Source organism: Athene noctua, chromosome 1 (assembly GCF_965140245.1).
Source record: "Athene noctua chromosome 1, bAthNoc1.hap1.1, whole genome shotgun sequence".
NCBI lineage: Eukaryota > Metazoa > Chordata > Aves > Strigiformes > Strigidae > Athene > Athene noctua.
This window is the reverse complement of record NC_134037.1, coordinates 21,841,331-21,855,055: the sequence shown is the minus strand read 5'-3', so window position 1 is coordinate 21,855,055 and position 13,725 is coordinate 21,841,331. Positions and strand designations below refer to the sequence as shown.

Below are 13,725 nucleotides of genomic sequence, written 5' to 3'. Positions count from 1 at the left end.
GAAGGTATACTGTAATCACTGCTTGCAATGTTGACCTCGAATGTCTTCCAGTTTGCTTGCACTTAACCATCAATTTGCTTTTCACCTGTTATATGGTACTTACATTCCTAGTTTTTTACGGTAAGGACTGTAGTCTACTCTAGCTGATGGTAGGCACTGACATATTTGTCCACAAGACAAGACCAACATGCCACTAAGACAGTAATTTTTTTAAAAAAATGGTTAATATTTATTAAACAGTAGGATGTAACTAATTTAGTAATAGTTAAAAGTTGTCTCTTCTAGGCGTACTCAGCTCTGAGATTCTTCACAGAGAAGAAAATGCTAACTTTCATCTTATAAGGGCTGCTGAAGCCCTTTCATGTCACTCATGAGAACCTATTGAAAATAAAGGCTACACTTTTAGTTTCATACTGGCAATTTACACATTAATCCTAAATTGCTCATCCATTACACAAAGTACACGAGCACCTGCCCTGTCCCTCACATCCAAGCACTGCTTGGTACACTACAATAGACTGTAGCAGCAGAACTGAGCTAGTTGATATTAAATAAGTTTTTGAAGAAGCCTGAAATCCATCTGTGTATCTTGTCTCTTCATCTGAAATTTAAAAATTATTCATGTTCAAGAGGGTATTGGACACTCTTACAGAGGCAGGCAATTTAACATAACTGGCCACTGTTCACAGTCAGGATACATTCAGACCATCTCTTTCTTCTGTTATCTTCAGTAGCTAATAATCACAGTTGGGAATCTGGGCCTCATTCAACTCTCTGGTCACTTAACACAATATTTTTGGTTTCACTGCTTGCATAAAAGATCATGGCAAACAATAAGCTCACCTGATGCAGACCAGTGGAAACTGTTTAAACCATGAGCTTTAGTGTGACTAAGGCAACTCATAGTGGCTGAGCTTCTGTCCCTGCCATTACAGTGAACTGTGCATTATGTATACTCCAGCTTCTTTGTTTAAAAAAAGGCAAGTCTTCTGCTACTGCAGAAAAGTCAATGAATGTTTTGTGTAAAATCTACAGGAGGATATAGTCCTAAAGCATTCTGCAGCTGTTAACTATATGTTTTCTTTTTCCTCCCAAGATTGTGCTTACAAACAGTAGTCAAATACTATTATTGCTATAATTGAGACATCTGTTAAAACAGTAAAAACAAAAAGCACCACAGTAGAAAGGAAAATTTTAAAACAATTCAAGTCAATGGTAGAAGGACAAACAAAAGGTTTTACAAATAGATAAGGATCAGGAGAATTTTGAGGGAGACTGTAGTCTCTTGGTGTGATGGATGGAGGCGAGTTGATGACAGATGAGGCACAGAGTGCTGCAAAGCTAAAAGATTTCTTTGTCTCAAGTATGTTCACTAGGGAGAAAGAGGGAAACATGCCAGAATCAGAAAGAAGTTTCCTGGAGGCAGAAAATGAAAAATTAATGAAATGAAGAGTGACACCAGAATAAGTAAAAAGGAATCAGTCAGTGAAAAGGAATGTACAGTTCTAGTATTGGATGGCCTGTATCCCAGCATTCAAAAAGATACTGTATTTATACATTTTAACTAAGTTGGGAACTAAATTTATTACCGTCAATAGAAAAGGCAGATGACTTACACACTTACCAGAGTTCATTAGGGGTTGTGGGATGGGTAAAAAGAGATTTCAGGGTAAAAGACTTTAGAATGGTGTGGATTAAGGTACAAACAGCAAGCAGCTTTGAAATAGAACAGACTCTGAGCACTGTCTGCAGAAGCCAGTATTTTCACACTGCATGTCTAAATGAAGGTAAAACGTTGCAGAGTAAAAGTTTGTGTACACAGACATGTGAATAAGGGTTCTAGCACTTGAGAGGTTTTAGATAACTAAATTACCAAATTTTTAAATTGTTACCTGGGTCTTTAAAAGCTTTACATAGAAAAGTATTGTATGCATATACATGTATGCATTATTTGGTATTATTCTGAAGTGTAATTGCAATTAAGTTATGTACTAGTAAGTTTCTAAATCAGGATTCACAAAGCACAAACTGAAGACAGGATATGTATAAAGGTATGGACAGTTATACCAGACTCTGCCAAAGAAATACAGAAACCCCGCTATTTAATGTATGACTTAAATTAGTAAAGACAGGAGGACTGGGCTGAAAATTATGGTAGCTGGACATAATGGGCTAGAGACTTAAGTCAGTATGTTGATCTCTCAACAAGTTACAAAAAACCATGCAGTTAGAGAGGAGAACATTAACGACATAAGGACAAGGAAGAAAACAACTGAGACTAGGGATCACAGCGTTTTGTACTGCATTACAACCAGGATTTTAAAAATAAATCATATTTCTAGAACTATGAAACACCATGTGAAAAAGTTTGCCATAAAAAAAATAAAACCAGACACAGCCAAATAGAATTAAACACTCCACAGGTCACACTCGGGCTTTGTTAAACCTCGTAGCTCGATGTGCATATTTTACAATACCAACCAGAAGCCACAGTGAGATGTGGAACCTCCTCACGCTAACCATGATACAAACCTATCAGCATTCACTGAACAAATCTACTTTTTACTGAAGTCACTTAAGCAATTCATGTAAATTTGTATTCACTAATAAATACAAATCATTACAAATGCAGAGTAGCACCTTGCTTCTCAAATGGTACTGTTGATTTCACAGCATTGTATAAACTCAATACTAGCTACTTCTCGAGTGAAGATGCAAACAAGTTTAGATACTATGACAGAAGAATAGGGATGAAGGGAGATAAAATACTCTCAGACAGGAATAAGATTATGGAAATGAGTCGTGCAATTCATTGGTGTTAATTAATTCAACACTGATGATGTTTTTTAAAACCACACTGAGGCACTAAAGTAATATTGATCTTCTCAATTTCTACAGACCCAAACTGATAAAATTAAAATAGAAATTATGGAAGATAGAATGAAAATAATCAATAACAGTCTGCATATTGCTACACTGTGCACACAAAAAAATGTTCTGTTGACTGCAATTACAATGCATACTAGTTCATGAATATTAACTAAGTCTTAATCTTTTTCTTGTGGGAAAAGTCATTGTCAGAAGTGAAACAAACTTCTTCACTACCCCATCTCATACTGCATCCTCACCGCCAGTTGTTCATTACCATGATCAATAACCATTTTCTGCTTATTTCATCATCACCCAAAAAGTGCACAATGCCTTCACCTTTTTGAAGTACTGAGGGATGTTACTTCTCTTCTTTTTACGTACACATGTCAGCGTCTATTTATTTCAGTGAATATGGCCAGAGAAACAGGCCCTACTCTAGAAAGAGATTTTCAAAGGTTTGTGACAGTCTTTATTAGGAGTTTGCTTCGCAGTTTGCAGTTAGCCCTGGAGAAGATTTGCTCTCTCCTACCAATGAGCAACTACATTGCTTGTAGAGCTCCTTTGTGCCGAAACTGCTCAATGTAACCGCAGAGTTGAAGTGTAAGATCAGAATGTGTGGCACTCAGCCCTGCGTTTAAATTCACCAGGCAATCCCTCCTATTCGACAGAGACAGCCAAGAGAGAAGCTAGTAGTAACCGCTAAAACATGCCAGCTGTTTATTTGGCTTTCTTCCCTCAAAGATTACTAAACAGCACAGACTGAAACAAAGGATTAGGAATGCTCATGATTTCATTTTGCTAGAAATACCACAACTAGAAGAAGAGATCCTGTGTTATAAATTAAGTATGACATTTTATTTTTTCTACCTATTTCAACTAGAACAAAGCCAAATCAGTTAAATAAAATGAATGCAAATAAATGAAAACGTCTGGGATTTTTCAGCAGAAAGATTTTACAATCTGATTCTGAGCAATCAACCTATCACTCTCTGCTACACTAACTGCAATAGGAATTCGATATTTAAGCTCTTGATACTTGTTTTCCAGATGCAATTGGATAGGTCTGATCGAGGCTCCATTTCCTACAAAAGGTAGGACCAAATGATCTTTTGAGGTCCCTTCTATCCTGGGCAGTTCTATGATGATTGAAAATATATTTTTTTTTTTCCATTTCTTTCTATCTAGATTACCTTAGTACTGTTTTAGCTTCTTAACAAGTTTAAAAGCAGTACACTGGAATAATATGATAGCTATCAATGCAGACTGAATTTCTTCATCAAGTAGTGGGGAGTGTATAATCTTGTGCACCGGACTGATCATGCAACTCGCTGCTGCTTTAGGCAAGCAGTTAAGGTAATTGCCCATCATAGATACTCTTACACTGATTGCACGTTAGAAAGAAGAGGCAACTGGTTTCCCATTCTCTCATTTGCTGATACTAGCTTTATGTTTCTACCACCAGATCTATGTGTAATGCATGACTCTTTACAACTTTGTTTACATGGCATAAAATATATTTTGTTTACTACAGAAATCTTAACCAAGCCTTAAATGTTCATTGAGAACCAAAACAATCCAAAAAATCAAACCCCATTTCCTCATAAACTCATAGTCTAAGCAGTCAATTTAAGCAACAAAACAAGCAGTTTACAAACTATTTAAAAGGCATGCTTCCTTTCCTGAGTAGTTCTTGGTGCCCTAAATGAGAAAAATGTACTGATCTTAATAGAAACAATTACGAGCAGAAGCTTTTGCTTTCTAATTGAAGTAGAGATGCTACTAGAACACAGCTTTTCTTTGTCATGTTGTAATTAAAGCTACTCCTTACCCATTTATGTATGTGCATGAGAGACAGTGGTCCAAACGCCTACATCTATGTGATTAGAACACTGAATTAAAGATGGCTGTGATTTTTAGCCTTTTAATGAGTGCAAATATACATAAAAATTGTAAGGTAGCAAATAATCAATCTACTAGTGTCTATCAACAGAACAGATAAAGCAAAGACCATGTAAAAAAATGTTTTCTCACTTAACCTTGAATGGTATAACCTCTAAATTATATTGCCACTGCTTTTAATTCTGTCTTTTTCCTGATATTGCCAAAAGCAATGGCCGTTATAGTCACCGATGTTTCATGAAAATAGTTCCTCTAAGTATGAAAATGTAGCAGTAGCTTTAAAAAGGTTGAAGAGAATGTTTTATAAACTGTACTGCTGACACATAAAGCCAAGTGTTCAGCAGCCTACTACACCAAACATTACACGTCTCAGTTTATTGGGACTGCTAGCCTTCACTGACCAAATGAAGATACCTATAATACAGAAGACTCTATCCAAGCTCATCACTCTAAATGCTGCTGACTATAAAGGAGGCCTAGGGCACTGAGCTCAAATGTATATATCTAAATTGTAGAAGAGGCAAATCAACCTGCACATGTCTTTTAGCACCTGTCTCAAAGAAATGCTAAGGGAAATTCTACTTTTTACACTGCTGAGGCCTTTCATGTCATCTCAACACACAAGCACAGCAAAGAATACAATTCTTTTTGTATTCAAAGAATACAATTCTGGTCCCGAAGATTCTTACATCAAAGCACTTAAAATTCTGTCTCCTCTAAAAGTAATCATCTGACAGAGTTCAGGACAGCTGGTATACTACATTCCTTGGGCTGTTTCCCCTATATTTAAACAAAACAAATATAAATTAAATATGTTGTATAACATAGCAATGTGCTTAGGTGTTAACACTTCTCTAATGTGTGTAAAAAAATCTTTAATTTGTGTATGTTCTATTAACCCAAATAATACAGAAAATGAAGCATTTACAATGCAGCAGAGCATACTGACCTGATGTGTCATTATATTAAGCTCTCATGTCACAAATGCAGGGTGTTACCTCATATCCAAGCAAATCTGAACACATTGCAGACACAGTACAATTTTCTTGGAGATAAACACTTAAGTGCACAGCTGACAACTTTACCAGTAGTGGACAAGTGAGAAACATAAAAGAAGATGCTTGCAGATAAGATCTGGCCCATAGCAGGTGAGAGCAGAGGCTAACATAAACTTTGCTTTGCCAGGGAACAATTACAGGCATGTCAGATCACTGTGGCAGAGGTTGAAGTGTCAGCAATGTGAGAGAACAAAGAAAATACTTCTAAGTATAGCAAGGCTATGAAAGAAAATACTTTTAAGTATAGCAATGCTATGGTTTTATTACTATGCCTTCAAACTTTAGCTTGGGCTTTTTTGCCAGTGGCAAGATTCCTTTGGTTTAAATGATCACTTGCCATGGTATAAATTACTTCTGGTACAGAGCCGACACACAAATCTACCATTCTCATTCTGCTGCTAGTACTTTGTGCCTAAAACTTGGCAAAATGCTGTTCAGACCCAAACTCAGAAAATTCCTAGTCATCTTGCTTGCATCAATATAAAACTTTGTTTTACACAACTAGTGATAAAAAGGATTTCCAGCTTTTATCCTGGACACCACGGTTTTGAGGTACCAAGTGGATGACACTTGGAGAATGAGCTCAAGTTTGCTCAGAAAGGTTTGTGTAGACACCATAAAGAAGTCTTTCCAAAATTAAGTCAGCAGTGTGCTAAGTTCTTGAATAATGTCTTACTGATTTGAGAAAGCAATTCAGGCTTCAAACCCACCTCAACCTTTGTTAATGGCAAAGAAATATGGGATACAGAAATGATGTGAGTGAATATGTGGTCTTTCAGTGTCTTATCACCCATCTCATGTAAGCTTCCTATGACAAAAAAACAACCTGAACTAGTTTTAACCCTGACTTGATACGGTTTTCAAGGAAGGAGGGGGTGGGTAGGGGTGGAAGAACATTTGAAAACTCAGGAGTGAGGTCACCACAATACATTTACAAAAAACATCACAAAACATGCCATGTTTTGGAGCGGAGCAGTAGAACATCTCAGCTCCATCTGTAAGCCCAGCTTCTACTCAAAATGCCACAAGATGGCTCTGGTGGGTTTGGAAGTGTCCCCTGATCACAGTTTAGATCCATGGATGACATTGGGCTGTTAGGCTTAGCAGGAACAGAGGGCTGGCACACTGAGGGCAGGCAGTGCCAAACAAGCAGCCATTCTCTGCAGTCCTCGCCTGTCTTGTGATTAATATGCTATTTGTTCAGTAACTGTGATGTATAATAGATTAATATATTAGTTTAATGCAAAATACGTTGATATAAAATGAGTGCAGAGAAGGTAAGACTGTCTCAACACATTTGGTACACTTGGAGACACCAGAAAAGGCTGAGAGCTCAGCTATCTTGAAGCCACAACAGTGGAATTCATAGAAAATTACATTCACATTTTCCTTGTCCAGGACCATCAGGCTTCTCCTCCATGTCACTCCAACTTCTGACAAGGCTCTTGGACTGTATTCAACTTGCCTCCTTGGACCTTACAGGGAGAAGTCTCTCACAGTAGACTGTCATGAACTCCACAGCATGGCACATTTTTTTAACGAACATTAATCACGTTTGCAGTAGCTAACAGAACTGAAATGTAAATTATGCCTATTTGAACTGAGATGAACATGACAGAATCCACTTACTGGGATATTATTGAAAGCTCCTCCCAAAAGTTCAGTCAGCACCACTTCAGTCACACCTGGTTAACAGCTGAAAGTTACCTTTGTAATCAATTTTGGAAGAGAAAATTTAGTTTCTGCTACCCATGGTTACAGTGCCTCTTTTACCAGCTCAATCTTTATTTAACAATCTCCATGAAATGTTAACCACATTCAACAACAAATGCATAAATTCCTTTTATTGTTCATGGTCAGCAAGCTAAACTAATGGGTGCACTAGAAATACATAAAATATAAAGAAATAGAAGACCTTGCTCTTTCCTGTTGTGGACCATGTTTTACATCTGTTCAAAACTGCTGTGCCTGTTATGTGACAGGGCATGCATTGTGTGTCAAGGAAGAGTGACAGAGGGGGGAGCTGGAGTCCCCACTCACTATCCCCAGCAGAGTCAGAGGTGTGTGGTGGTGAGGCCAGCAGGCAGAGCCAGGACCCCCAGGCGCCATCCCCAGGCCATATGTGAACTTTCAGCATGAGACAGGACTCATTTCATCTGCCTTTGTAGCAAGGGAATAACAATACTTCCTTTATCCTGCTTTACCTCCTAAATTGTCTCTTCAGATAGCAATTTAATTGTGCAGGTACCATTTTTCACTCTGTGTCCATATAGCACAACAGGATACCAGGCTCAGTTAGGGCATCAATGTGTTAATACATCTAATAAAGAGTTGAATATATATTCCCTATATTTTGAAGAGTAGTTAATTATACTTTTTTCATAAAGCTGTACTTTTTCCTCTTTCCTTTAATAAAAATCCTCAATATTCAGCTGAGAAAGCAGGAAGTTATTTATGTCTCCCTGACATGGGAGCATAGCTTGGTCTCAGACGTCGTTTAAAGCAGCCTCAAAGCTATTCAAAACTGTATCAGGCTGGCTGCAGCCCCAGATCAATTGCAGTATAACTTCAGCCTTTTTTTCCCTGTCCTGACAGCTTCAGGGACGTGCTAGATGACCTGACTAGACTTCTTTAAACTCATACACTAAGGAGTCTCTACCTGCAGAAATCTGGGAAATTTCTTATTCCTTTATAACACAGGAGCACTTAGTACCAGAGTTTCCAGAGTATTTAGGTAAGTAATAGAGCAGATACTGAAAACCAAGGTTTAATTTTTTCTGTCATAAATTTAAATTACAATTTTTAAATCTTTCAACTTATTCTAAAGAATACAAGTAATGATGCTTCTAAAGGATTCAGATGAAAACACACAACAAAGTTCTAAGTGGCTATACCTGTATTCATATCTTACTACTTACTCATCTTTTACTCCCTCATAAAACATTCAACTACTGCACAAAAATTGTTCTCACCAGATGGGAACTATTATCTCCTCTTGCCAGGACAGGAAAAGGAAAAAAAAAAATTAATTTCTGGGGTATAAATGAAGACAAAATTCAAATACCCACAATTATAAAGTTATACTAGTTAGAAAAGCCTTTTCCCAAACATGAAAATTAATAACCTGGCAGCATGGATTAATTATGGATTAATATACATGGCTATAGTAACCCTTAGCTCCTAGTATTTTGAGTACACAGTGTTTGCAGTCACATATGTAAACACTGGCTATCTCCTTAGAGAGTAGGATTTCTTCCTAAGAAGAGTACATATAAAAACGTGCTTTAGAAATTTGTGTAGTAATCTCTTGATGTTTAAAAATATAATGCTATACAGAATAGACTGGGCATCTGTTTTGGGTTAACCCTGGTAGGCATATAAGCCCCAGAGAGACACTTGCTCGCTTCTCCCAGAGGGATGGGAGAGAGAATTGGAAGGACAGAAGTTAGAAAACTTGTAGGTTAACATAAAGACAGTTTAATAAATAAATAAAAAAGGAACAAAGGAAAACAAACCCAAGAAAAACAGGTGATGCAAAAAAACCCAATTGCTCACCACTAGCCAGTCCCCAAGCAACAGCAGTCCTGGCAACTTTTATTTCTGAGCATGATGTCCTGTGGTATGGGATATCCCTGTGCTCAGTTGGGGTCAGCTGTCCCAGCTGTGTCCCCTCCCAACACCTTGTGCACCCCCAGCCCGCTCACTGGTGGGACAGCATACGAAACAGAAAAGGCTGTGATGCTGTGCAAGCACTGCTCAGCAAGAGATAAAATATCACTGTGTTACCAGTACTGTTTTGGTCACAAATCCAAAACATAGCACCATACAAGCTGCTATGAAGAACATTAACCCCATCCTTGCCAAAACGAGTACAGCATGCCTACTGGTACTCTCTTGTACCTTGAACTCAGCACATCCTCTGGCTAGCATTGCCTACACCTGGTCATAAAAGGTGTACAACACCATCCAAATGTATGAGCTGCAGTGCGGAAGCTTTATCACTGTGCTGGGTGAGCTGCTCAGCAAGACTTACTCACTAGAGTGTCATGCAGTCACATCACTTCTACTCCCAGTACTCACTCATGCTGAAACAAGTTTTATGCCTTGCCTCATCATTCTGGTAACTCCAGGCCAGTGTGGGTCCTTCTGTAGTGGGAGACACTGATTTGCCCAAATACATGTCATACTATCTTAGGCCCATATAAAAAAGACCACATACAAGAATGAGACCTTCCCTCCTGAATGAACAGTGAGAAGCTACCATTACTGTGTGTTATGACTTAATTCCTCCTATACCAGCTACCAGGTAAGGGTAGGGAATCAAACCCTATCAAGCACACATCTTTGTCATGTGCTAAGTGACATTCATGCTTAGCTACACACCTGGATCTGCACAGAACATCCTGAACAGAGGCAGTGCAACGTGTCCATTACCACTGCAGTCCGTGAGAGGCTGAAGCACATGAACAGTGACGCTGTCCACCTTGAACATGATCCACATCACCTAATCCTAGAACCAGAACTTCAGTTCAACAAGGTGCTAAGTCCTGTAAGCGAGTCCCAAAAGAGAAAGGTTAGTCTCAAGGTTTTGCATCATTTTGGAACACAGTATCTGTCACCTGTCCTTGACTCTTGGTAGACTCAGACCTGCCTGGTGACTTAAACACACAATCAGCATAATATTGTTATAAGTGAATATGTACAGTCACCATTGTTATAGCAGTGCTTTTGGATTACATCTGTTTTTCATCTGCATCTTCTTACTTTATTTAAGAATTGATCAGATCCTAGTCCTCAGATATTCCATGCTTCAACACAGTGCTGACAGTGTTCCAGAGGCCAGGGTCATCCTTTTCAGGGATGACCCAGTCTTCAGCTCACACCAAGAACCAGGAATAGTTAAGACACAGGCAGCAAAGATTAGCCACATCTGACTAAAAGGCCCCCATACTCTACTCGGCCACCTCTGAAGGGTTCAGGGCGCAGAGGCTGCTGTGGGTGCAGGGGGTGTTAGAGATGTCTGCAGGGCTGTGACTCCCCTTTGGAGACTGGCTGTAGTGTCCTGCGGGGCTTAGAGGTTACCCTGGAGTTTTGGAGGGCCGATGTCATGGAAAGGGCAGGTCACATAGCACCCACCATGGGGGCAAGGTCCTGTACCCCCTCGGGGTCAGGCTCCACAGTGCTGGGCCCATGGGCAGGGCTGGGGAGGGCCGGGGGCGGCCAGGCCATGCCCGCAGGGCTGCTGCGGCCCTGGGGCCTGGATGAGAGATTAGCAGTACTCTTCATCAAAGACTAAGTTTATTCAAACAGGCTTTTAGCAGTTCATAAAGCAAAGCTTCTTTTCCTCTGATAGCCAAAATCTCCTGAAGACACTAGTGACCAGAACCTGGTATTTGTTGACAGCTGAATTTGTTTACTCCCTGTTTAGGATCTGCTAATGGCAAATTGCTACAGAGAGAAATCAGAAAGCATGAGGATGAAAAAATGTTTTCCACATCGTAAGCTGCTGTTACCAGAATTACGACATCCAAGAATTGCCATGAATAACATCTTCAGGCTGTCACAAAAACAAGTGTGTTTTGCTCCTTTTTCCCTTGTTGCCCACAACTTTGTCACACAAATAGTTAAGGTTTTCAGCTGTTTCCCACTACAGACTTTGTTGTAGGTCTGAGTTACCAGCCTCTTTCAAACCCTAATGTGCTCTTACTCTTGAATTATTTTCAAGCCAGCAGAAAATGTCAAAGAAGCAGGATTTTGAATGGGGGGTGGGAAGGTAAGGCCATGGATACCTCTTTTCCAAAGCTCCCTAGGTTTCATATATAAGTCACTTTCATGCCACATTTTCTACTTTCAGAATGCACAGATATTGTAAGGTAATTTTAAAAGTTCTATGTTAGGTCTAAACATACAATCCCATTAATGAATGACATGGACTGCAAATGGGGTTTATAAGTCTCTCTTCCATATTATATTTTGAAAAAGGAACCCCCTGTATTTTAATATTGGGTTAATATGCTGAATAATAATAATTCATATTTATATTTCAGCTTTCATTCTGCTAGACCGCAGAATGCTTCCAGTTACGTGCATACCACAGTACACAGATGCAGCCATCTCTGTGGCAGGTGTAAAGTTGGCAACAGCCGAAGAGAGAGTACCTTCAGAGCTTAGGGCAGTATGGTCAACCTCTAGGCTGAAGCCACTGCATAGAGCAGAATAACTTAGTTTTAAGATAACTGGAGAAGTCCTGAAGCCTACAAACTTAGTTTCCTTTTAAAAAATGAATGACAGAAATAAGTGCTGCATGGAGATGAAGCATTTCCATTAAAAGTACCACCACTGAGGTACTCTGAAAGAAAAAAAAAAAGAAGTAGGTTACAAACAATCCCTTTTGGATGCCTAAAAGCATAATGAAATAAGCAATTCAATTATTACTCTCTTTTTTTCAGGAGGAAGAGGATTGCAGAGGACAGATAGAGAATGGAGGGGAATGGTTCAGAGAAAGTTGATTTTAATCCAAAATAAAATTGGAACAGGTCCCAGTCAAGTGATTGGTCTGATTTCTATTCAGTTTTGCCAGCCCAAGTGGGTCCCAATATCACTATTATGCCCGGTATCATGTGACTAGTCTCACTGAGAGAACACAGTTTACATGCTGAAAGCTGATGGTATGAAGCCTTTAGTGTACACCTGCTTTTTTTGGAAACATTTCAAAGATGTTTCTTTCGGTGTGGCGGAATAGTAAAGTGAAGCCCTGTTTAAAAAGAAATGCCTTTTTGGGGAAATGTTCTTGTGACAGGAAAAGGTAGAACAACTTCACATGTTACTCTTTCAACTGATATTAGGTTTGATTTATTCAGCAGAAATTCCTCTTCATCTAAGGATATTCCCAGCTTTCTGTCCTCTGATACAGAAGTCAGTCCCAAACACTAACATGTAACCCTTTGAAGTCAGAAAGTAGAGATACTTAACGCAAGTGTAAACTGGAATTCATTTTTTATAAACTTTTATTATAATCTTGATGCCAGATTTTCAAGAGAGCTTAGCTCCCATCTAGTAAGTAAATGAAGAGGTCAAAAATTACCAGCTACAGTTGTTAGGGTTTTTTAAATCAAAGATGATGAGAGTTGCAGCTGCTCGGCTCTTCTAAAAAATTGGTCCAAATTTACGAGAGGAGCCTGGGGTAAAATGCCTTTCCCATGGGGATAAATTCTCTCTCCATCCGACTTGAGGTTACAATGAGTTGTAGAGAATTTTAAAATGGTCGTGATTATTGTTTGCTGTTGAGTTCTCCAGCTGCTAATGCAGGTGTACTCCTAGTTTCGTCCAAGGAAAACATACATCGTATGTTCTTACTGCTAGTTGCTACTGGTTGAGCAAGAGAGGGTAATGGCTAACATAAGCAATAGAAAGCTAGAAAAAATTCACAAGAGAAAGGCAAAGAATCAAAATATACAGAAAAAGAAAGGACTCAAAAAAGAGGGTTAAAAGCAACACTTCTCTCTCCTCAACTATTTTCATCTGTACTTCTTATTTAAAACTAAGATTTTGTGGTCTCTTTCTCACTCATTTTCTGCCTTCAAATGTGACAGAGAAGCTTTTTTAAAAATATTTCCACGAATAGTCACACAGGCAGATATTTTTTACAAGACTTGAGACCAGTGTACATAAAAGGGCGTGCTTCCATGCAAGAACTTTTCATCTTCCCATCATTTTGGAAACTAGCAGTAATGAAAGTGTTTGTTTCTAGCTCTTGTGCAAGTATGGTCTTCTAAGACAGACAAACATGTTATCTCCACAGGTTGGCTTGCCAAGGAGTGAGAATCAATGCACTTCTGGCACTTGATGTGACCTTTTTCCTTCACTCCCTCTAGATCAGATCATTCAGTAGCCACTT

The 13,725-nt window shown here is 38.9% G+C and overlaps 1 protein-coding gene across 19 annotated transcripts in view; it reads right to left on the bottom strand.

The window, feature by feature from the left end:
• The window catches only part of MYT1L (myelin transcription factor 1 like), a 312,706-nt gene that overhangs the window by 182,577 nt on the left and 116,404 nt on the right, over positions 1–13,725 (bottom strand). For 6 of the 19 annotated variants that reach the window (XM_074895687.1, XM_074895702.1, XM_074895689.1 and 3 more), the window contains exon 1: positions 10,212–10,244. The exons of 5 other annotated variants lie outside the window; for them this stretch is intronic. The gene's annotated coding sequence lies outside the window, so the exon portion shown is untranslated. Of the gene's footprint in view, positions 1–10,211; positions 10,247–13,725 lie in introns of those variants that run through there. 8 more of the 19 variants (XM_074895700.1, XM_074895701.1, XM_074895706.1 and 5 more) reach the window with 3 other exon arrangements.